This window comes from Theobroma cacao, chromosome 5 (assembly GCF_053813885.1).
Source record: "Theobroma cacao isolate CCN51 chromosome 5, ASM5381388v1, whole genome shotgun sequence".
Lineage (NCBI taxonomy): Eukaryota > Viridiplantae > Streptophyta > Magnoliopsida > Malvales > Malvaceae > Theobroma > Theobroma cacao.
This window is the reverse complement of record NC_142643.1, coordinates 6,993,210-7,017,446: the sequence shown is the minus strand read 5'-3', so window position 1 is coordinate 7,017,446 and position 24,237 is coordinate 6,993,210. Positions and strand designations below refer to the sequence as shown.

Here is a 24,237-nt window from a genome sequence, read left to right as displayed (position 1 = left end):
CATTTGATAAGCAATTCACAATGCAAGTCAATTTCATTTTTATGGATTCAAAACTTCTTCATTACTTCCATCTTTAGAATGCAATAACTAAACATAGTAATATCTAGAGAAGTCACCTATAAATGTTATGAAGTATTGCTTTCCACCAATGGATGGACTACTATGCATGTCATAAACATTAAAATATATTAATGCAAGCAATTTAGAGTTTTTTTCTACCTTAAGAAATGAGCGTTCTGTAATTTTAATAACCATCACTATTAGAGAACAAGGTTTTATTGACATAATACAATCCATCGGCAAATACTGACGAAAAGGACTAATATTATTGACGGATTATGGACCTAGTATCAACAAAATCCATCGACAGAATTATTTTAGTTGGTATTAAGTCAGTAATAACTTTGACACCAAAATAAATTAAAAGGTGTTGGTAACTTCACACTGATGGCATTGACTGATAGAATTTCAGTCGGCTGAATATCAATTTATTGATGAAATAATTGACAAAATTTTCGTCGGTATTAGTAATGGTCCTTTTTAAGTGTTTACCGAAGAAATTATCGACGAAAATTCTTTCAGTAATTAAAATTAAAATTACTGATGAAATTTCTGTCGGTAGACATAAGTAATATGTTTATGCTCCATCTGCCTCTCTTGTGCCTCCCATGTCGACCCATTGTTGCCCATTGCCGTTTCGACCCTCTCCCATGCCAATCTTTACCGTCAAGCCTCTCTCATGCTGTTGATCCTGTGCCATGAGCCTTTTCGGTGCCATGAAGCTTCTCCTCTTTCTTCTCAAGCCATGCCTTGTGAAAGTTGTTCGGTCCTAAGCCCTGCCTTGCCTTGTGGAGGTTGTCCCGTGCTGAGTCATACCGCCAAGCCTTTCTTTTCCCGTCTCGAGTTGTGCCATGGAAGAGGTTCTGCCATGCTCAGTCGTGCTGTCAAGCCTCTCTTCTCTCATCCCAAGCTGTGCCCTACAGATGTTCTCCCTTGCCTAACCTTATCCGATTTGAGTCGAGCTTGCCCCTTTTTGTCCACCAACAGGTAAGCACAGGTTTAAGGGTTTTTTTTTTTGTTATTATTCCTGTTCTTTTACCATGTAATAATTTGCTGTTGCCGTTGTTTGTTGGATTGTGGTTGTTGTTATTTCTGTAGGATTGTAGGATTGTAGGTTTAGTTCCTGTTATTTTTGAGCTTAAGAATGTTAAATGACTGTAGGATTGGTTGATATTTCGGTTACTGGTATTGAAGGCGTTGCTTGACTGGAAGTTGGATGTTGTTGTCATTTTTTTTTATTGTGGTTGCTGTTAGTTATATTGTTTTGTGAAATACTTGAGCATGTAATTTTTCTTGGTGGAGATGCTTGTTAATTGATTGTGGAGTGTGGGAGATTGCGGTTGTTGAATTTAATTGAAGCTTGTTGCTTCTTGTGCTTGTTTATTGACTAGAAGCTGTCGTTGTTGAGTGGATTGCTTGAGTGGAAGCTGGAAGCTATTGCCCTTTTTTTTTTTGGATTGTGGTTGCTATTATTTTTGTCGTTCTGTAAAATCCTTGGGCATGTAATTTTTCTAGATGGAGTTGCTTGTTAATTGATCGTGGAGTGTGGGGGATTATGGTTGCTGAATTTAATTGAAGCTTGTTTTTTTTTTTTTTGCTTGTTTCTTGACTGGAAGTTGTTGTCGTTGCTATTGAATGTGTTGCTTGATTAGAACATAAAAGCTGTTATCGTTTTTTTTTTTTGTTGTGGATGTTGTTATATTTGTTGTTGTGTGAAATCCTTGAGCATGTAACTTTTATGATGGAGTTGCTTGTTAATTGATTTTGGAGTGTGGGAGATTGTGGTTGTTGAATTTAATTGACCGTTCCTGTTGCATGGCAAATGCAATATCAAAGTTATGTGTCTCTGTTCATGAAAGTTAAAATTGGAATTTTAGCTCATCAAAATAGTTTCCTAGTATTAATCCCAACATATGTATTGAGTATTTGATTTAATAGTAGATATATATAGTTTGAACTAAAAGAATTTAGTCACATTCATTTTCCGAAAAGTATTACAATATAATAATTTCGATTAAAATTTACAATAAAATATTATAATTTCTTGATAAATTTGATGTACTATATATACATAATTTTTATTTATTTACAATAACAAAAATTTTATAATAAATATTAAATATATGATGATAAATTTGATGTAATATATATCCATAATTTTTATTGATTTACAAAAACAAAAATTATATGAAAATTATATATATAATGTCACAACCTGGAACCTCCCTTAGGCTCATGACAATCGTCGCGACGTCCCAATTGACACTCATTATCCAGAATGCTAACCGGAATCCCGCAAGGCTTACATATCAGTTTCTTTCCTTTCCTATGAGCAATCGTTGTTAAATTTCGAGTTTTTAGAGAATATACACTATTTTAGATAAAAAAACGATCAAAATAAAATTTTCACCACACAGGGGTATTTTAGTAATTTTTTTCTCAAAAATTTCGAAACTGGCTAAAACGTAATATACAAGTACAAAACACATAATTCATATTCAAAATGAGTTTAAAAGTCTAAAATCTTCATTTAAAATGAAATTACGGTTATTTGAATATAATAAGAAAATAAAAGAAATATTAAGGGAAATATTCTATTTTCTTATAAAACAATATTTATAGAGTTATACGTGAATAATTTTTATAGCGTAAAAGCTAAATAAATTTATACATACTGAAATACAGTAAGCCAAAATATTTAATTTAATTTACAAAAACAAGAGGGCCCCCGAATAAACAAAAGTAAAGAGGACTGTGAACTTACGGTTTGAAAAATGCAGATCCAATGGTAGTCCTCGATGAGATCAGCTATCTACAGTCTATATTGAACCTGAAATGGGTGGAAAGGAGTTGGGTGAGATTTTGCAATCCTAATGAGTAAACAGACATTATCATAAATATCTAAAGGCGAGTAAAATTGAGGCAAGTTTAAACAACAAATTTCAATCCATTTCATAATGTTTCCAATTTATTTCTTAAACCATAAAATATTTGTAATTTACCCAAACAGTTGTTAAGGCTTATGTCTTTTATTAAAATAAGGCTCAAGCCAAAACTAATCCTTGGGGATACCTTGACCGAGGCATCTAACCGAGTCCGCCAAGGGTGTTAAAATATTCACACGTGAAACACATTTTTATTTTTAAAACAAGTCGTCCCTTGACGTTGGCCGAGTTACACATTCACGTGGGGATTCGACGTGAAGTGAGCTCTAATACTACCACGGGAGTTACCTTCCTCGCCTCTACAACCGGAGTAACTATATGACTGGGTTTACTGTGCCCCTCTAATAGGCAGTCCACGAAAACCCGTCACTGCAGTGACTAACCCACTAATTTTAATAAAATTTCGACAGTATAACGTGACTTTTATTTATTTATCCAGCCTGTATAGTAAAAACAACTTACATAAATTTTCCAATGCACTCACAAAATATAGCCACATATACTCACTTCGTATAAGCCATTCCTAGGAAAATATATATTTTTCAAGTCAATTTGCAGCCTCTAATTACTCAATTTCATAATCAATACAATATATTTTTATTTGTCACATTTATTCCTAAAACATCAAAAATCCCGTTTTAATCTCGTTCTCATTTCATAAAATACATAAAGGGCATTTAAAAATAAACTCTAGATAATTTACAATAATAATAAGTTTACTCACCGTTTGTACAAACTAAAAGCTTTCTAAGCGCCCCGATCATTACTCGTCTGGTACGACTTTTTTGCCTTTTCCAGAAAGCTCTCCTCCTAGACACATTACAAAAATTTACACAATTCATCACATTGATGCTAAATCACTATATAATTAACTTAAATCCTATACTAATGCATGGTATGAAATGCAATAGCCTAAAACGGCTTAACGCGGTATTAACCTATTTTTGACACTTTGCTCGATAAATTGCTAACGCGCTCCATTTAAGCTCTAAATCATCCCATTCTCTCTTCAACATTTCTAACCATTAAATATCAGCCAATAACCTTCTAAAAACAACAAAATCAGCTCACTCCCTTGAAAAATTCGGTTAAAAATGGGACATTAACTCGGTAAATTTTCTACTTTGTTTTTCTATCACATTTAATCGTTTTTCATCATTTTCTCTTCATTTCCCTTAGAATAAAATCAATTCATCATCATTGTACAGCATTGAGCATCCAGCCAAGAGTGGGTATTGTGAAAATTTCATGCTTTCTTGCCCAATTTAATTTCTATACACATTTAACTAACTAAAACTATCAATTTAACTAAAAATCAAAACCTAAAAATTTCAAAATTCCCCCCCTTGAATTTCGGCCAGCACATGGTGTCACTCTTTGATCTCTCTCCTCAAGCATGCCCAATGGAAATAAAGGCATAGGAAAGGTAGAAATCAAGCTAAAATAAAAAAATCTTACTGTTAGACGCGTAAACGGACGAAATTCGCGATTTCCCCTTTGAATTTTCTTGTTTCTTTTTGGTTTTTCTCTTTTTTCTTCCTTTCCTCTCTATTTCCTCTCTTGTTCTTCCTTATGGCCGGCCAGCACTTAAAATGGGGTTTAAATGGGCTGACTTTTTATTAAAATAATATTATTTTATTAAAAAATGCCACGTGTCACTTTCTCATTGGCCCATTTTTAAAATTTCATCCATTTGTTTCCAAATTTTCACCATACACTTGTCCCACATATCCATAGCTTAGATAAAATTCTCAGACTTATCCAAAGTCTCAGTGGAGTAATTTTTGAAATTTACACTTTTACTCCCGTAAAAGTGAAAAATTACATTTTTGCCCAAAAAACTGAAAAATTACCCATAGACATATTTTTCATCCCTTATACTCATACCATTCTCCAATTTGTCAAATTTGATCTAAATTCTCTCAAAATCTCAAATTTTGTCCGCGAGTCGTAAAATTACGATTTTACCCTTACACTCCAAAAATCACCAGAATTAAACTTTTTCACTTCCTATCATTAAATTATACTCCAAATAGTTAATCTTGGTCAAAAATTTCACTCCCTGATCAAATTATTATCTTAGGTGGCAAAATGATGACTTTTGCCCTTGAACATCAAAATTTTCGATTTTACCCTAAATGAATCCTCGAACTCCGAACAATCATTTTTAGTCATTCCTTGACTATAAAATATTAAATTTCATCATACAATTCCTATTTGAACTAGTTCGAGGTTAAATCAATTTAAGTGTACCGTTAGGTACAATATCGGGTTTCGTCTATTCTTATATGCTTTTCCAGCGTAATAACATGCTACTCAGTGCATGTATGTCATGACATGTGTTTATAGGGTCAGGTTTTACATATAATACCCTAAATATATAATGATGTACAATAAGAAGAATGATATATATAATTTTGTTGAATTACAATCACAAAAGTAATATATAAAATATAATATATATAATTAATGATAAATTTGATGAAATATATATCCATTATTTTTATTGATTTACAAAAACAAAAATTTTATGAAAATTATATATAATATATTAAATATATAATGATGTACAATAAGAAAAATTATATACATATATATGTATGTATATAAATTATATATGATGAGAAATTAGAAACTTTTCAAAAAAAATAATGATAAATTTGATGAAATATATATAAATTATTTTTATTGATTCATAAAAAAAATTATATGCAAATTATATATATATATATATATAAAAGATTAAAAATATAATAATGTACAATTAGGAAAATTATATACATATTTTTGTATGTATATAAATTATATATAATGATAAATTTGATGAAATATATATCAATTATTTTTATTGATTCATAAAAAAAATTATATGCAAATTATATATATATAAAAGATTAAAAATATAATAATGTACAATTAGGAAAATTATATACATATTTTTGTATGTATATAAATTATATATAATGATAAATTTGATGTACTATATATATATATAATTTATTGAATTAGAATAACAAAAGTAATATATATAATATAATATAATATATATAATTAATGATAAATTTGATGAAATATACATCCATTATTTTTATTGATTTACAAAAACAAAAATTATATGAAGATTATATATATAATATATTAAATATATAATGATGTACAATAATAAAATTTATATACATATATATATATATATATATATATATATATATATATATGCATGTATATAAATTATATATAATGATAAATTGGAAACTTTTCAAAAAAAAATAATGACAAATTTTATGTCATATATATACATAATTTTAATTGATTGACAATAACAAAAATGATAATATTATTTATATAATGATAAATTTGACGTATTATATATACATAATTTTTATTGATTTACATTAACAAAAATAATATATGTATATAAAATATATGATGAATGTGACTAAATTCTTTTGATTATATTACTAATTGTAGTAATTAATTAATAATTAAATTAGGGTCTCTTATTATGGACAACATCATATGTCCTTTATATGTTTTCGAAATGGAGCGAGCTCGAAGTTGGATGTATTCCTGATAGGATTCCAGTGGATATCTTAGGACAGAATTTATAAATGACGTTGAAGAATTTATTTCATTTGCTTTTCATAAACCTAGATATGTTAGTGGGAATAAGATCAAATATCCTTACTCCTGGTGTATGAATAACAAGTTCTTAATTGCTGATCAGGTTCGAGAGCAGTTATTTCGTAAAGGTTTTATCGGTGTGTACATAATATGGGATTCACAGGGTGAATCATTCCATGTCGGACAATCATCAAGACGTTTTGTTGATGATCATGTCGAAGAAGTAGTTTATGGTGCTAAAGTAGAAAATGCATATGTTGAAATGGTATGGATGCTTTACGCTCAGATTTTCAACCCAAAGTTGGGAATGAAAATGAAAAGGGTATTCATGAAGATCCAAATCCAAATGCTACATGTTCTTTTTGTCGTTAAATGATGCTGATTCAGCTTTATGGTTTGGATGCACCAAGCGCACAAAACTATCAACTATGTCCTAATTATTGAATGTGAAGTTAGTGTTTAACATGAGTGAGATATGCTTTAATCATCTGATGCATCTAGTGAAGGAGATGTTACTATTAGATGAAACATTACTGGAGAACTTCTATAGAAGGAAAACACAATTAAAGGAATTTAGGCTTAGTTATCTGAAAATTCATTCATGTAAGAATAATTGCATGTTATTTTGTAATGAATCTTCTGAGTTGTGTAATTGTTCATGCTGTGGTCATCCTCGGTATAAACCGAATAAATCAAAAAAGGAAGGGAAAAGAAATTTTCTTAAAAGATTTTGAGATACTTTCCATTCATATGTAGATTACAGAGACTTTATATGTTTGGAAAAATCGCAAAACATATGACATGGCATGTTACTCACCAATCCAATGATGGAGCGCTTAGAAATCCTATTGATGGTGAGACTTGACAACACTTTAATAAGACCCACCCATTTTTTGTGATTAAGCCTCGCAACGTTAGACTTGGTATATGTTTTTCTGGTTTTAGTCCATTTGGCCTGACGACAAAATCGTACTTTGTTTGGCTAGTAATGTTGACCGTATATAACTTATCTTCGTGGATATGCATGAAGCAACCATACATATTTCTTAATATGGTCATCTTGGGGAGTAGAAGTCCTAGACAAAACATAGATGTTTTCCTACGACCTCTAATAGATGAGTTAGAAGTTTTGTGGAAGAAAGATGTTGTCACATACAATGCCTTTACAAAACAAGATTTTATTCTGTGAGCAACACTCTTATGGACTGTTAATGACTTCCCTGCATATGGTATGATATTCAGGTGGAGCACTCATGGACGTTTATCATATCTGTATTGCATAAAACATGGGAAGAATTTTATCTTGGAGTATGGGAAGAAGCTTTTTTTTTTTTATTGTCATAGACGATTCTTGCTAATGGATCTTCCATTTAGTCGCCAAAGAGATAAATTTTAAAAAAACATGTTGAAAAGGATCCTCTAATTCCTCGTTTATCTGGTGTCGAGATTTTGGAATGATTGGATGCAATTCCTAATATCATATGTGAAGTAAAGGTTAATGACCATAAGGTATTGGGTTTCGATCAAACCCATAATTGGATAAAGAAAAGCATTTTTTGGGAGTTACCGTATTGGAGTACGAATCTCATTTGTCACAACTTGGATGTGATGCATATTGAGCGTGTCAAGACCCGAAACCTCCCTCAGGCCCATGACAATCGCCGTGACGTCCCGATTAACACTCATTATCCGGAATGCCAACCGGAACCCCGCAAGGCTTACATATCAGTTTCTTTCCTTTCCTGTGAGCAATCATTGTTAAATATCGAGTTTTTAGAGAATATATACTATTTTAGATCAAAAACAATCAAAATAAAATTTTCGCCACACAGGGGTATTTTGGTCATTTTTTTCTCAAAAATTTCGAAACTAGCTAAAACGTAATATACAAGTACAAAACACATAATTCATATTCAAAATGAGTTTAAAAGTCTAAAATCTTCATTTAAAACGAAATTACGGTTATTTGAATATAATAAGAAAATAAAAGAAATATTAAGGAAAATATTCTATTTTCTTATAAAACAATATTTATAGAGTTATACGTGAATAATTTTTATAGCATAAAAGCTAAATAAATTTATACATACTGAAATACAGTAAGCCAAAATATTTAATTTAATTTACAATAACAAGAGGGCCCCCGAATAAACAAAAGTAAAGAGGACTGTGAACCTACGGTTTGGAAAATGCAGATCCAATGGTAGTCCTCGATGAGATCAGCTATCTATAGTTTATACTGATCTTGAAATGGGTGGAAAGGAGTTGGGTGAGATTTTGCAATCCCAATGAGTAAACAGACATTATCATAAGTATCTAAAGGCGAGTAAAATGGAGGCAAGTTTAAACAACAAATTTCAACTCATTTCATAATGTTTCCAATTTATTTCTTAAACCATAAAATATTTGTAATTTACCAAAACAGTTGTTAAGGCTTATGTCTTTTATTAAACAAGGCTCAAGCCAAAACTAATCCTCGGGGATACCTTGGCCGAGGTATCTAACCGAGTCCGCCAAGGGTGTTAAAATATTCACACGTGAAACACATTTTTATTTTTAAAAACCAGCCGTTCTTTGGCGTTGGCCGAGTTACACATTCACGTGGGGGTTCGACGTGAAGTGAGCTCTAATACTACCCCAGGAGTTACCTTCATTGCCTCTACAACAGGAGTAACTATATAATTGGGTTTACCGTGCCCCTCTAATAGGCAGTCCACGGAAACCCGTCACTGCAGTGACTAACCCACCAATTTTAATAAAATTTCGACAGTATAACGTGGCTTTTATTTATTTATCCAGCCTGCATAGTAAAACAACTTACATAAATTTCCCAATGCATTCACAAAATATAGCCACATATACTCATTTCTCATAAGCCATTCCTAGGAAAATATATATTTTTCAAGTCAATTTGTAGCCTCCAATTACTCAATTTCATAATCAATACAATATATTTTTATTTGTCACATTTATTCCTAAAACATCAAAAATCCCGTTTTAATCTCGTTCTCATTTCATAAAATACATAAAGGGCATTTAAAATAAACTCTAGATAATTTACAATAATAATAAGTTTACTCACAGTTTGTACAAACTAAAAGCTTTCTAAGCGCCCCGATCACTACTCGTAGGGTACGACTTCTTTGCCTTTTTCGGAAGGCTCTCCTCCTAGACACATTACAAAAATTTACACAATTCATCACATTGATGCTAAATCACTATATAATTAACTTAAATCCTATACTAATGCATGGTATGAAATGCAATAGCCTAAAACGGCTTAAACGCGGTATTAACCTATTTTTGGCACTTTGCCCGATAAATTGCTAACGCGCTCCATTTTATCTCTAAATCATCCCATTCTCTCTCCAACATTTCTAACCATTAAATATCAGCCAATAACCTTCTAAAAACAACAAAATCAGCTCACTCCCTTCCTTGAAAAATTCGGCCAAAAATGGGACATTAACTCGGTTAATTTTCTACTTTGTTTTTCTATCATGTTTAATCGTTTTTCATCATTTTCTCTTCATTTCCCTTACAATAAAATCAATTCATCATCATTGTACAGCATTGAGTATCCAGCCAAGAGTGGGTATTGTGAAAATTTAATGATTTCTTGCCCAATTTAATTTCTAAACACATTTAACTAACTAAAACTATCAATTTAACTAAAAATCAAAACCTAAAAATTTCAATTTCTCTCCCCTAGAATTTCATCCAGCCCTTGATATCACTTTTTGATCTCTCTCCTCAAGCATGCTAAATGGAAATAAAGGCATAGGAAAGGTAGAAATCAAGCTAAAATCGAAAAATCTTACCGTTAGACGCGTAAACGGTCGAAAACCGTGAATTTCTCTTTGAATTTTCTTGTTTCTCTTTGGTTTTTCTTTTTTTCTTCCTTTCCTCTCTATTTCCTCTCTTTTTCTTCCTTATGGCCGGCCAGCACTCAAAATTTGGATTTAAATGGCTGACTTTTCATTAAAATAATATTATTTTATTTTAAAAAATGCCACGTGTCACTTTTCCATTGGCCAATTTTTAAAATTTCATCCATTTGTTTCCAAATTTTCACCATACACTTGTCCCACATATCCATAGCTTAGATAAAATTCTCAAACTTATCCAAAGTCTCGGTGGAGTAATTTTTTTTGAAATTTACACTTTTGCCCCGTAAAAGTCAAAAATTACATTTTTGCCCCAAAAACTGAAAAATTTCCCATAGATATATTTTTCATCCCTTATTCTCATACCATTCTCCAATTTGTCAAATTTGATCTAAATTCTCTCAAAATCCCAAATTTTGTTCGCGGGTGGCAAAATTACGATTTTACCCCTACACTCCAAAAATCACCAGAATTAAACTTTTTCACTTCCTATCATTAAATTATACTCCAAATCGTTAATCTTGGTCAAAAAATTTCACTTCGTGATCAAATTATTATCTTAGGTGGCAAAATGACGATTTTGCCCTTGAACATCAAAATTTCCAATTTTACCCCAAATGAATCCTCGAACTCCGAATAATCATTTTTGTCATTCCTGGACTATAAAATATTAAATTTCATCCTACAATTCCTATTTGAACTAGTTCGAGGTTAAATCAACTCAAGTGTACCGTTAGGTACGATATCGAGTTTCGTCTTTTCTTATGTGCTTTCCTAGCATAATAACATGCTACTCAGTGCATGTATGTCATGACATGTATTTATAGGGTCAGGTTTTACAATTCTACCCCCCTTAGAATAAAATTTTGACCTCAAAATTTCACTTACCAGATTCGACAAATAGATGCGGGTATTGGTTCCTCATTTGATGCTCTACTTCCCATGTCATTTCCTCCATTCGAGCACTTTTCCACAACACTTTGACCATTGAAATACTCTTATTTCTCAGTACTCGATCCTTTCGATCCAAGATACTCACAGGTTGTACCTCGAACTTCAAATCGTCATGCAACTCGATCGGAGGTGCTTCGAGGACGTGAGAGGGATCTGGTACATATTTCTTAAGCATGGAGACATGGAAAACGTTGTGGATCCGATCTAACTCCGGAGGTAATTCTAACCGATAAGCCACTGGTCCAATCCTTTCAATGATTCGGAATGGTCCAATATATCTCGGGTTGAGCTTTCCCCTCTTCGCAAATCGAATCACACCTTTCATTATTCAATAAAACACCATAATTTATCATGATAGTATAATCAATAAGATTTAATACTTCAAAGTATTCAAATTATTACCTTTCCAAGGAGAAACCTTAAGAAAAACTTTATCATCAATCTCAAACTTCAAGTCTTTTCTCCGTTTATCTGCATAGCTCTTCTGCCTATCCTGGGTTACCTTTAGCCTCTCTCGTATAACCTTGATCTTGTCATTAGTTAGCTCGATCAATTCCACACTCACTAACTTTCTTTCACCCACTTCATCCCAACAAAGTGGAGTACGACATTTTCTTCCATATAAAGCTTCGTATGGTGCCATACCAATGCTAGACTGAAAGCTATTGTTGTAAGCAAATTCCACCAATGGCAAATGTCTGTCCCAACTCCCAATAAAGTCAATGACACAAGCCCGTAACATATCCTCTAAGGTCTGGATAGTCCTCTCTGACTGACCATCCGTCTGTGGGTGAAAAGTAGTGCTAAATTTCAATTTGGTTCCGAGAGCTTCTTGAAATTTTGGCCAGAATCGAGAAGTGAATCGAGGATCTCGGTCTGACACTATAGAAACAGGAACTCCATGTAGCCTCACAATCTCATCTATATAGAGCTGAGCCAGCTTCTCAATAGAGTATGTACTATGGACAGCTAAAAAGTGAGCGGACTTAGTCAACCGATCTACGATCACCCAAATCACATCCTTTCCCCTCTGTGTCCGCGGCAATCCCAAAACAAAATCCATAGTTACATGCTCCCATTTCCACTCGAGAACAGGTAAAGACTGAAGTGTACCTGCTGGCCTCTGATGCTCCGCCTTAACTTGCTGACATACGAGACACTTTGCTACGAATTCTGCTACGTCTCGCTTCATACCCAGCCACCAATAATTCTCCCTGATAGTCCTATACATCTTGGTGCTTCCGGGATGTAATGCATAAGCAGATGAATGGGCTTCTTCCATGATCGCCTGTCTCAACTGGTTTCCCTCAGGAACACAAACTCGATCTCTAAACATCAAGACGTTATCCTTTCCAAATCTGAACTCACTGACTCCCCCATCGGTCAGTTTTTGAATTTCTTTTCTTAACTCATCATCAAACCTCTGAATGTCCTTGATCTGATTAAGTAACGAAGGTCGCACAATGAAGTTTGCCAATAAGGATCCATCCTCACCATTTCTCAACTGGACCCCAAGAGATTTCATCTCTATTAATGCTGGAAAATAACAATTCTGAAGTGCTGCTAAAGACGATGAAGACTTACGACTTAAGGCATCAGCTACAACGTTCGCCTTTCCCGGATGATAGTCTATCACCAAGTCATAATCTTTTATCAACTCCAACCATTGCCTTTGCCTCAAATTAAGCTCCTTTTAGGTGAGCAAATATTTTAAACTCTTGTGATTCGTAAATATCCGACAATGCTCACCATACAAGTAATGCATCCAAATTTTTAAAGCAAACACCACTGCTGCTAACTCTAAATCATGGGTAGGGTAATTTGCTTCATGCCTCTTTAGCTGTCTAGAAGCATAAGCCACAACTTTTTCATCCTGCATCAATACACACCCCAACCCCAACTTTGAGGCATCACTATATACTACAAATCCCTTACCATTAACAAGAAGTGTTAAAACGGGAGCGGAGGTTAACCGGTTCTTTAGCTCCTGAAATCGATTCTCACAAACATCATCCCACACAAACTTAACTCCCTTACGAGTTAGACAGGTCAAAGGAGCTGCTATTAAGGAAAACCCCTGAACAAACCTCCGATAATAACTGGTTAATCCGAGGAAACTACGAATCTCCGTCACTGTCTTAGGTTGCTCCCATTGTAAAATTACCTCTATCTTCTTGGGATCAACATAGATTCCAGTTCTCGATACTACGTGTCCCAAGAATACCACTTCCTGTAACCAAAACTCACACTTTGAAAACTTTGCATACAACTGTCTTTCCCGCAAAGTTTGTAATACTATACGCAAGTGGGCAGCGTGCTCATCATTATCTCTCGAGTAAATCAGTATGTCATCAATGAACACAATAACAAACTTGTCCAGGTAAGGGTGGAACACCCTATTCATGAGATCCATAAAAGCTGCCGGTGCGTTAGTTAACCCGAAAGGCATGACCAAGAACTCATAATGACCGTACCGAGTCCTGAACCCTGTCTTGGGTACATCCTGTTCTTTAATCCTCAACTGATGATACCTAGACCTTAGATCAACCTTGGAAAACACTGTAGCTCCCTGTAATTGATCGAAAAGATCATCAATCCTCGGTAACGGATACTTGTTCTTAATGGTCATTCTGTTAAGCTGTCGGTAATCGATACATAACCGAAGTGTACCGTCTTTCTTTTTCACAAATAAAACCGGTGCTCCCCATGGAGATATACTAGGGCGTATAAAACCCTTGTCCACCAACTGTTGCAATTGTACTTTCAACTCCTTCAACTCTGCCGGAGCCATTATATATGGAGGGATAGAAATAGGTGCGGTACCTGAAAGTAAATCAATAGGGAACTCAAGCTCTCGATCAGGAGGCAGTCCCGGTAAATCATCAGGAAATACATCAGGAAACTCACTTACTATCGGGACATCTTCTAACTTAGGTTCCCCATTTGAAGTATCAATTACGTATGCCAAATAAGTCAGATACCCTTTTTGCACTAATTTCGAAGCTTTGATGGCCGAGATTACACAAGCCGGTAATACTCGGCGTTTCCCTACAAACACAATCTCTGCTCCCTCTGAATTTTGGAGAACAACTTCTTTTCGGAAACAATCCACGTTCGTCCGATGTGCAGTTAACCAGTCCATACCCAATATTAGATCAAAATCCAGGATCTCTAGAGGAATTAAGTCACCCCTAAATTCTTCCTCGCCTACCCTTACCCCACAGTCTCTATAACAACTGTTTCTAACTAGCTTTTCTCCTAAAGGGGTGTGAATTACAATTTCTTCCTCTAATGGTGACAGGTTTCTATCAGCAATTGATGCAAATGTGGTGCTCACAGAAGACCTAACTGAGCCAGAATCTATCAAAACATAAGCATCTTTATCAAATAAAGACATAGTACCTGTCACTGCTCCAGGTCGGACCTGTGCCTCATCTTCCGTCACAGCGAAAACTCTTGTCGAGGTACGAGTCTGTGGTCTCGAAGGTGGATGTGCCGGGATATTACTCTCCACACTGGACCGTATGGCCACTCCCTGTCTCGGTGGCAACCCAGAAGAATCTCTCCTCTGTATATTAGTGCGAGCTGGTGAAGATGATGCAACTACCGTGGCTCGTCCTAACCATGGGCAATTACTCCTAATATGACCCGTCTGTCCACATTGGAAACATCTTGTTGGCTCTCTACATAGCCCACTATGATAATTCCCATAATTTCTGCATCTGTCAGAACCTCCAAAACTCTTCCCAGAACCAGTCATAGCAGATCTGCTAAACCTCGAAGGTCTCTGTTGTGATGGTGGAAATGGAGGTCGAGGAGATGTCACGGAAACAGAAGTAGTACTCCCTGAAATCGCTGAGTCCTTACCTCTTTTTACTGGCTGACTAGAAGACATACCAGGATTCCTCCTTTTTGCAAACTCAGTCCGAATCTTCCTATTCTCAATCGCGAGCTTCTCAGCCCGTAAAGCCATTTGTACTACCTCTTTATGCGGCTCCCTACCAGTCACTGTCATCCGCTCTCTAATCTCATTACGGAGCCCTTCCTCAAAATAACTAGCCTGATCCTGCTCAGATTTCACCAGATCCGGCACATATAACATCAACTAGTTAAAACGAGTCTCGTACTCCTCTATAGTTAGATTCCCCTGTTTCAAACTCAGAAATTCTCTTTTCTTTTCTTTCTGATGAAAATAAGTGAAATACTGACCATCGAACTCCCTGAGAAAATCGGACCACGTCTGAGGAGTAGTGGAATGGGACTTCACTGAATTCCACCAAGTACGAGCCCTCTTCTCTAATAATCTCGTAGCCATCATCAGCTTCATGTCGTCGTCTAATCTCATATCAGAGAGAGTCTCTGAAACCTGATTAATCTAGTCCTTTGCCACAGTGACATCCAACTCACCCGTGAAAGACACACAACCGAGCTGTCTAGCCTCCTTTAGCTTCTTGGAAATGGATACATCTTGTACCGGTGGTGGAACTAAAGGAGTAACTGGTGGTACTATAGGTGGAACTTGACCAGTCGGAGCTCCACCAGCCATTGCGGTAAAGAAAGCTGCCAATGCCTGTGCTGCCTCAGTAGGCATGATGGGAATACCTGTAGGTGGCGGAGGAGGTGGAGGATGTGGAGGACTATCGGCTTGCTCAGCAGTAGGTGCTGCCCGAATGGTAGACGCAGCCGATTCTTCCCCTACTGCATCTAGCTGACGACGTTGGGAACGACTTTTTCCCCTCCCAACCGATCTAGTGAGAGGTGGGCGTCCGCGTCGAGGAGGCATAATAATCTATAAGAGAAAACGAGCAAGCTTAGGAACTTTAGGCTCTATATGAAAATGCATGCATTCTATTCAACCTAACTTAACTTAATCCGGGGCCACACTGATATTGTAATTTTTTAAAACCATTTTAAAATAAAAAACTCTTATCTTTAAAACCAAAAGCTCTGATACCAATAGAATTGTCACGACCCGGAACCTCCCTCAGGCCCATGACAATCGCCGCGACGTCCCGATTAACACTCATTATCCGAAATGCTAATCGGAACCCCGCAAGGCTTACATATCAGTTTCTTTCCTTTCCTGTGAGCAATCATTGTTAAATATCGAGTTTTTAGAGAATATATACTATTTTAGATCAAAAACAATCAAAATAAAATTTTCGCCACACAGGGGTATTTTGGTCATTTTTTTCCAAAAATTTTGAAACTGGCTAAAATGTAATATACAAGTACAAAACACATAATTCATATTCAAAATGAGTTTAAAAGTCTAAAATCTTCATTTAAAACGGAATTACGGTTATTTGAATATAATAAGAAAATAAAAGAAATATTAAGGAAAATATTCTATTTTCTTATAAAACAATATTTATAGAGTTATACGTGAATAATTTTTATAGCGTAAAAGCTAAATAAATTTATACATACTGAAATACAGTAAGCCAAAATATTTAATTTAATTTACAATAACAAGAGGGCCCCCGAATAAACAAAAGTAAAGAAAACTGTGAACCTACGGTTTGGAAAATTCAGATCCAATGGTAGTCCTCGATGAGATCAGCTATCTACAGTCTATACTGAACTTGAAATGGGTGGAAAGGAGTTAGGTGAGATTTTGCAATCTCAATGAGTAAACAGACATTATCATAAATATCTAAAGGCGAGTAAAATGGAGGCAAGTTTAAACAACAAATTTCAACTCATTTCATAATGTTTCCAATTTATTTCTTAAACCATAAAATATTTGTAATTTACCAAAACAGTTGTTAAGGCTTATGTCTTTTATTAAAACAAGGCTCAAGCCAAAACTAATCCTCGGGGATACCTTGGCCGAGGTATCTAACCGAGTCCGCCAAGGGTGTTAAAATATTCACACGTGAAACACATTTGTATTTTTAAAAACCAGTTGTTCCTTGGCGTTGGCCGAGTTACACATTCACGTGGGGGTTCGACATGAAGTGAGCTCTAATACTACCCCAGAAGTTATCCTCCTCGCCTCTACAACCGGAGTAACTATATAACTGGGTTTACTGTGCCCCTCTAATAGGCAGTCCACGGAAACTCGTCACTGCAGTGACTAACTTACCAATTTTAATAAAATTTTGACAGTATAACGTGGCTTTTATTTATTTATCCAGCCTGTATAGTAAAACAACTTACATAAATTTCCCAATGCATTCACAAAATATAGCCACATATACTCATTTCTCATAAGCCATTCCTAGGAAAATATATATTTTTCAAGTCAATTTGTAGCATCCAATTACTCAATTTCATAATCAATACAATATATTTTTATTTGTCACATTTATTCCTAAAACATCAAAAATCCCGTTTTAATCTCGTTCTCATTTCATAAAATACATAAAGGGCATTTAAAATAAACTCTAGATAATTTACAATAATAATAAGTTTACTCACAGTTTGTAGAAACTAAAAGCTTTCTAAGCGCCCCGATCACTACTCGTAGGGTACGACTTCTTTGCCTTTTCCGGAAGGCTCTCCTCCTAGACACATTACAAAAATTTACACAATTCATCACATTGATGCTAAATCACTATATAATTAACTTAAATCCTATACTAATGCATGGTATGAAATGCAATAGCCTAAAACGGCTTAAACGCGGTATTAACCTATTTTTGACACTTTGCCCGATAAATTGCTAACGCGCTCCATTTTAGCTCTAAATCATCCCATTCTCTCTCCAACATTTTTAACCATTAAATATCAGCCAATAACCTTCTAAAAACAACATAATCAGCTCACTCCCTTCCTTGAAAAATTCGGCCAAAAATGGGACATTAACTCGGTTAATTTTCTAATTTGTTTTTCTATCACGTTTAATCGTTTTTCATCATTTTCTCTTCATTTCCCTTACAATAAAATCAATTCATCATCATTGTACAGCATTGAGCATCCAGCCAAGAGTGGGTATTGTGAAAATTTAATGATTTCTTGCCCAATTTAATTTCTAAACACATTTAACTAACTAAAACTATCAATTTAACTAAAAATCAAAACCTAAAAATTTCAATTTCTCTCCCCTAGAATTTCGTCCAGCCCTTGATATCACTTTTTGATCTCTCTCCTCAAGCATGCTAAATGGAAATAAAGGCATAGGAAAGGTAGAAATCAAGCTAAAATCGAAAAATCTTACCATTAGACGCGTAAACGGTCGAAAATCACGAATTTCTCTTTGAATTTTCTTGTTTCTCTTTGGTTTTTCTTTTTTTCTTCCTTTTCTCTCTATTTCCTCTCTTTTTCTTCCTTATGGCCGGCCAGCACTCAAAATTTGGGTTTAAATGGCTGACTTTTCATTAAAATAATATTATTTCATTTTAAAAAATGCCACGTGTCACTTTCCCATTGGCCCATTTTTAAAATTTCATCCATTTGTTTTCAAATTTTCACCATAGACTTGTCCCACATATCCATAGCTTAGATAAAATTCTCAGACTTATCCAAAGTCTCGGTGGAGTAATTTTTTTTAAAATTTACACTTTTGCCCCGTAAAAGTTAAAAATTACATTTTTTCCCCAAAAACTGAAAAATTGCCCATAGACATATTTTTCATCCCTTATTCTCATATGATTCTCCAATTTGTCAAATTTGATCTAAATTCTCTCAAAATCCCAAATTTTGTCAGCGGGTGGCAAAATTACGATTTTACCCCTACACTCCAAAAATCACCAGAATTAAACTTTTTCACTTCCTATCATTAAATTATACTCCAAATAGTTAATCTTGGTCAAAAAATTTCACTCCGTGATCAAATTATTATCTTAGGTGGCAAAATGACGATTTTGCCAGTGAACATCAAAATTTCCAATTTTACCCCAAATGAATCCTCAAACTCCGAATAATCATTTTTGTCATTCCTGGACTATAAAATATTAAATTTCATCCTAAAATTCCTATTTGAACTAGTTAGAGGTTAAATCAACTCAAGTGTACCGTTAGGTACGATATCGGGTTTCGTCTTTTCTTATGTGCTTTCCTAGCATAATAACATGCTAGTCAGTGCATGTATGTCATGACATGTATTTATAGGGTCGGGTTTTACAGAGCATAATGTCTTTGATAGTATATTCAACACGATGATGGCTGTTTCGGGGAAGACAAAAGACAATATCAAGGCTTGCAAAGATTTGGAGGTGTGTTGTAGGCGATCTGAATTGAATTTAATTACGAATGGTAAGCTGTATAAATCGAAAGCCTCCTACACTTTGACTAAGGAGCAAAAGAAAGCTATGTGTGCTTGGGTGAAATGATTATGACTACAAAATGGTTTTGCTCTAATATAACGAAGTGTGTTAATGAGTAGGAATGAAAATTTTATAGGATGAAAAGACATGATTGTCATGTGTTCATGCTACGATTGCTCCCAATTGCATTCTGCGATATGGTTCGTAACGCAATTTAGAGTGCAATTGTTGAGATTTCACATTTCTTTCATGATATATGTGCAATCGAATTGCGTTTTGATCATATCAATGCATGGGAAGGAAAATATGTGGAAACCATATGCAAATTGGAGAAGATTTTTCCCCCAGGCTTTTTTAACTCAATAGAGCATTTACCAATCCACTTGGCACAGAAAGCTAGGGTTAGAAGATTGGTCCAGTATTGATGGATGTATCCTTATGAGAGGTATTGGGAGCCATACATGTAATTTACATATTATTTTAGTATTTAAAATTAGAATCTAACAATCACGTTGATCTTTAGGTTCTTATGTCATTTGAAAAAAAAAAGTAAAAAATCAAGCATTTGTGGAAGGATGCATTTGTGAAGCATTTATCATCGAGGAAATATCATTGTTTTGCTTGATGTATTTCAAACCTATAATCGCAACAAGAATGAACTAGATCCCACGAAATGATGATGGTGGATACGTTGATACATTCAGTTGTCTTTCGATTTTCACCCATCCCGATCAGCTTTTAGGTTAATTCGAGAAACGTCGGTACCTAGAGAAAGATTAGTTCTGTACTGTAGAACTATATGTACTAATGAATTGCGGGTAGATACTACCATACATTGAGTAAGTTTAAGTTAATGGTATTAAAAGTTTAGAAAATTATGAAAATCTAATGATATTATTCATTATATGTTCCTCCCATCTCTAGGATGTTAGACGATATGGTGAAAAGAGAATGATATGGTATTTTTGACAAGAAATTAGAGAAAGTCCATGACACAACATTTTGAAATTGATTTACACAATATGTAAGTTATCAGTAATTAATCTAATTGATTGTTGTTAAAATAACACTTCAAATAATTATATGGCATGTGACTTTCTCATAGGTGGGCCAACATGCGAATCAAATTGATTTTTGTCTTGTTGACATGTCACACGGGCCTGGTCTTATGGCGATGTGTTACACAGGTTACTATGTAATAGATACAAGTTCCATACATTGGACTATGGAGAAAATTTTTCCATAATGAATAGTGGTGTCTCCATCAACATAAGTTGTTATAATGATTACAATCGTGACTTTTGTGGGCTATTGATTGATATCATTGAGTTAGAATCCTTCAGTGTAAACAATCGAGTAGTTTTGCTCAGATGTCGGTTTGATTTCGAAAAGGGTCTTAGAGTTGATCTTGTTCATAAGTTGGTCGAAATTAGACACAACTCAATTCTTGCTAGTAATGAGCTTTTTGTTTTAGCCGAACAAGCTACTCAAGTTTGCTACAATTCATATCCATCAAATAAAAGAGATCGACATAATTGGTGGGCAGTGTTCAAAATGAAGGCTTGGAGTTAATTTGATATTAAGAATATTAAAAGGGTGTATCAAGAAAATAAAGTTTCTTTCAATACACGATTTAATGATCCTTCAAACGACCTTGACAATAATATTGTCAAGGTTAGTGATGAATATGACAATGTTAATACGTTTGTTGAGGTCGAACATAATGAAGAAGATGAAGAAGTTGAAGGAGAAGACGAAGAGACTGAGGAAGATGCAGACAACGACGATGATAATGAAAGCGATGATCTTGAAGATGAGAATGATGAAAATGAGTTTACTTGTTCAGATAATGATTGATGGTCGATGTTTTTTTCATATATTTAAATGATGTAAAGATTTTCATATGAACACTTTTTAATGATGATTTATCTATATATGTTATTTTGTTTCGACATCAACCATTATTAACATCTTTCTTATGATTATGCACTACATTTATTGATAGTTAATACTAATGATTATACATTACATTCATTGTTAGTTAATAATAACGGTCCATTGGTAATGTGTTGATAGATGTTTGCAGAGTCATGGTTAAATACAAGACTACTGTCGACCCTCGAGCAAGGTTCAGTGGCATGGGTAATTCAGTTGCACAGCCTTCGATTCCACCTTCTCACTTTACACCACCGTTTGTGAGATCTCCAATGCCACTTAGTCCTCGCTACCATCGATGTCCATTCTGACATCCACAACGGCAGCTACTCCATTCGATCTAGAGGAAACATCACCAACGTCAACTATTGTCATTGGTGCGTCAAACTCTGTATCTTAGTCTAGTGGTCAAGGGCCAAGTGTATGCTTGCCCACTCTTACCAATCTAGATTGATGTATCCTTTTACATCCTGTAAGAGAAAGATAATTTCCAATTATTAACTTATTTCATCATATGTAGTAATTTCATTAATGTATTTTAATAAAGATGTTTTGATTTTGTAGTACTTTTACGGAGACCAGTGTGACTCTAACCATCATGAGAATAATCAAGAGTTACTTCAGTGGGCTTGGCCTATAAGGAGGTTGATTCCTACCGTGGTGAAAGATGCTATGTGGAATATATTTGAGATACCATATTATTATTGTATATTTATTTAGATTTTCCTTAACAATACTGATATAAATATTTATTTTTAATGTAAAAGTCTTTTACGTGGGTTGATACTGATGCTTCGATGGTCCGCACATATAGGAGAAGATTTAAAAGTACTAGCTAAAAATTTTGTTAGTAGATAAGTGTGAGAAAGCCAAGAAGGACGCGAGCACTCGTCATGATATCCTTTTGACCAAGGGCAAGGTGCGCTCGTGGATAACTGTAGAGGTTTGGGACCAACTAGTTGATAATGTTTAGGTCACACCCAAGTGACAGTGTCAATGTGAGAAGGCCTACAAAACTACTTGACAGAGAAGGATGGTAGCATAGCTGTCAAGCCCGACCTTATAAAATACTTGTCATGTCATTCATATGATTGACAATATGTTTGCATACTTGGAAAGCCCCGAAAGAAAAATCGTTAAAAAACGACCATGTACAAAATGATACAATTAAGTTAATTTAAGCCTCGAACTAGATCAAATAGAAAATTTAAAATGAAATTAAGAATATTAAAGCCCCAGAATGGTTTAATATAGTGATTTGGAGTTTGAGGATCAATTTGGAGTCAAATCGAAATTTTCACTATCTAGGGGTAAAATGGTCATTTGCCACCTAAGGACATAATGGAAATTTTTAAAAAAGATTTTCTTGGCCCCATTTGACTTATTGGAGTATAATTTGAGGGTTTGGCAGTGAAAAAGTTTAATTCTGGTGATTTTTAGAGTGTAGGGGTAAAATCGTAATTTTACCACCCGCAGACAAAATTTGAGATTTTGAGAGAATTTAGATCAAATTTGACAAATTGGAGAATGGTATGAGTATAAGGGATAAAAAATATGTCTATGGGCAATTTTTCAGTTTTTGGGGCAAAAATGAAATTTTTGACTTTTATAGGGGCAAAAGTGTAAATTTCAAAAAATTAATCCCCCAAGACTGTGGATAAGTCTGAGAATTTTATCTAAGCTATGGATATGTGGGACAAGTGTATGGTGAAAATTTGGAAACAAATGGATGGCTAGAATTTAAGAAATTAATAAAACATTAAAAAAATTAATAAAATAATATTATATTATTTTAACCTTTAAAAAGGTCAAAATTCCAGAATTCTCATCTTCTTCAGCCGTCCAAACCAGTAGAGAAAAGAGGGAAAAGAAATAAGAACCCTACCTGAAAAATTTGGGGAAAATCAAGAGAAATCAAGAAATCAAGCATTAAAAAGGTAAATTTTATTGATTTTCCTTGTGATTTTCACTACCCATGCATTTTTTTCTCATTTCCATGCAAAATTAGAAAGTGGGTATGGACACCCATGCTGGCGAAACCTCCATGGATGAGTTTTGAACTTGAGTTTTGGTTGATTTTAATTGAATTAAGTGATTTTAGTTAGGTTATATTAAAATATAGCAAAAATAAGCTAGAGATATAATTTTCTCCCATTGAAACCCATTATGCCAAATTTTCTAGGGGAATATTGGCTGCTGATCTTGATGTTTACTTGAGAAATTATGATGAATAATGATGAATTATGAGCCTAGAAAAATAATAGAAATTTTCGGAGCAAAAATACGAATTTTTACCCACTAGGGGTATTTTCGTAATTTATTACCTGGATTGATAATTTGCACCACACTGAGGGACATTAAGTCAATTTGGGTGCAATTGAGGTATAGAAACTGAAAAAAAAAATTAATTTGGAGTTTAAACAGATGCGTATATCGATTTATCGGGTAAAAGATCGAAATAGGTTAACATCGCGTTTAGGCAAAATTTAGACATTTTTGCATTCCATATCAAGCATTAGTAGTCTAAATTAGTTTAATTTCAATTTAGTACCAATGTGGTGAATTTCTCAATTTTGTACTGTGTCAAGGTGGTGAGTCCTCCGATAAAGGCAAGGGAATTGCACC

General features: G+C 34.3%; 1 long non-coding RNA gene across 1 annotated transcript; it reads left to right on the top strand.

Annotated features, from left to right (window-relative positions):
- Positions 1-408: 408 nt before the first annotated feature.
- Positions 409-22,319, top strand: LOC18598310 (uncharacterized). Its single transcript, XR_016026243.1, has 3 exons — positions 409-1,047; positions 21,754-22,084; positions 22,177-22,319. It is a non-coding gene; the product is annotated as an uncharacterized LOC18598310 (long non-coding RNA).
- Positions 22,320-24,237: the final 1,918 nt, after the last annotated feature.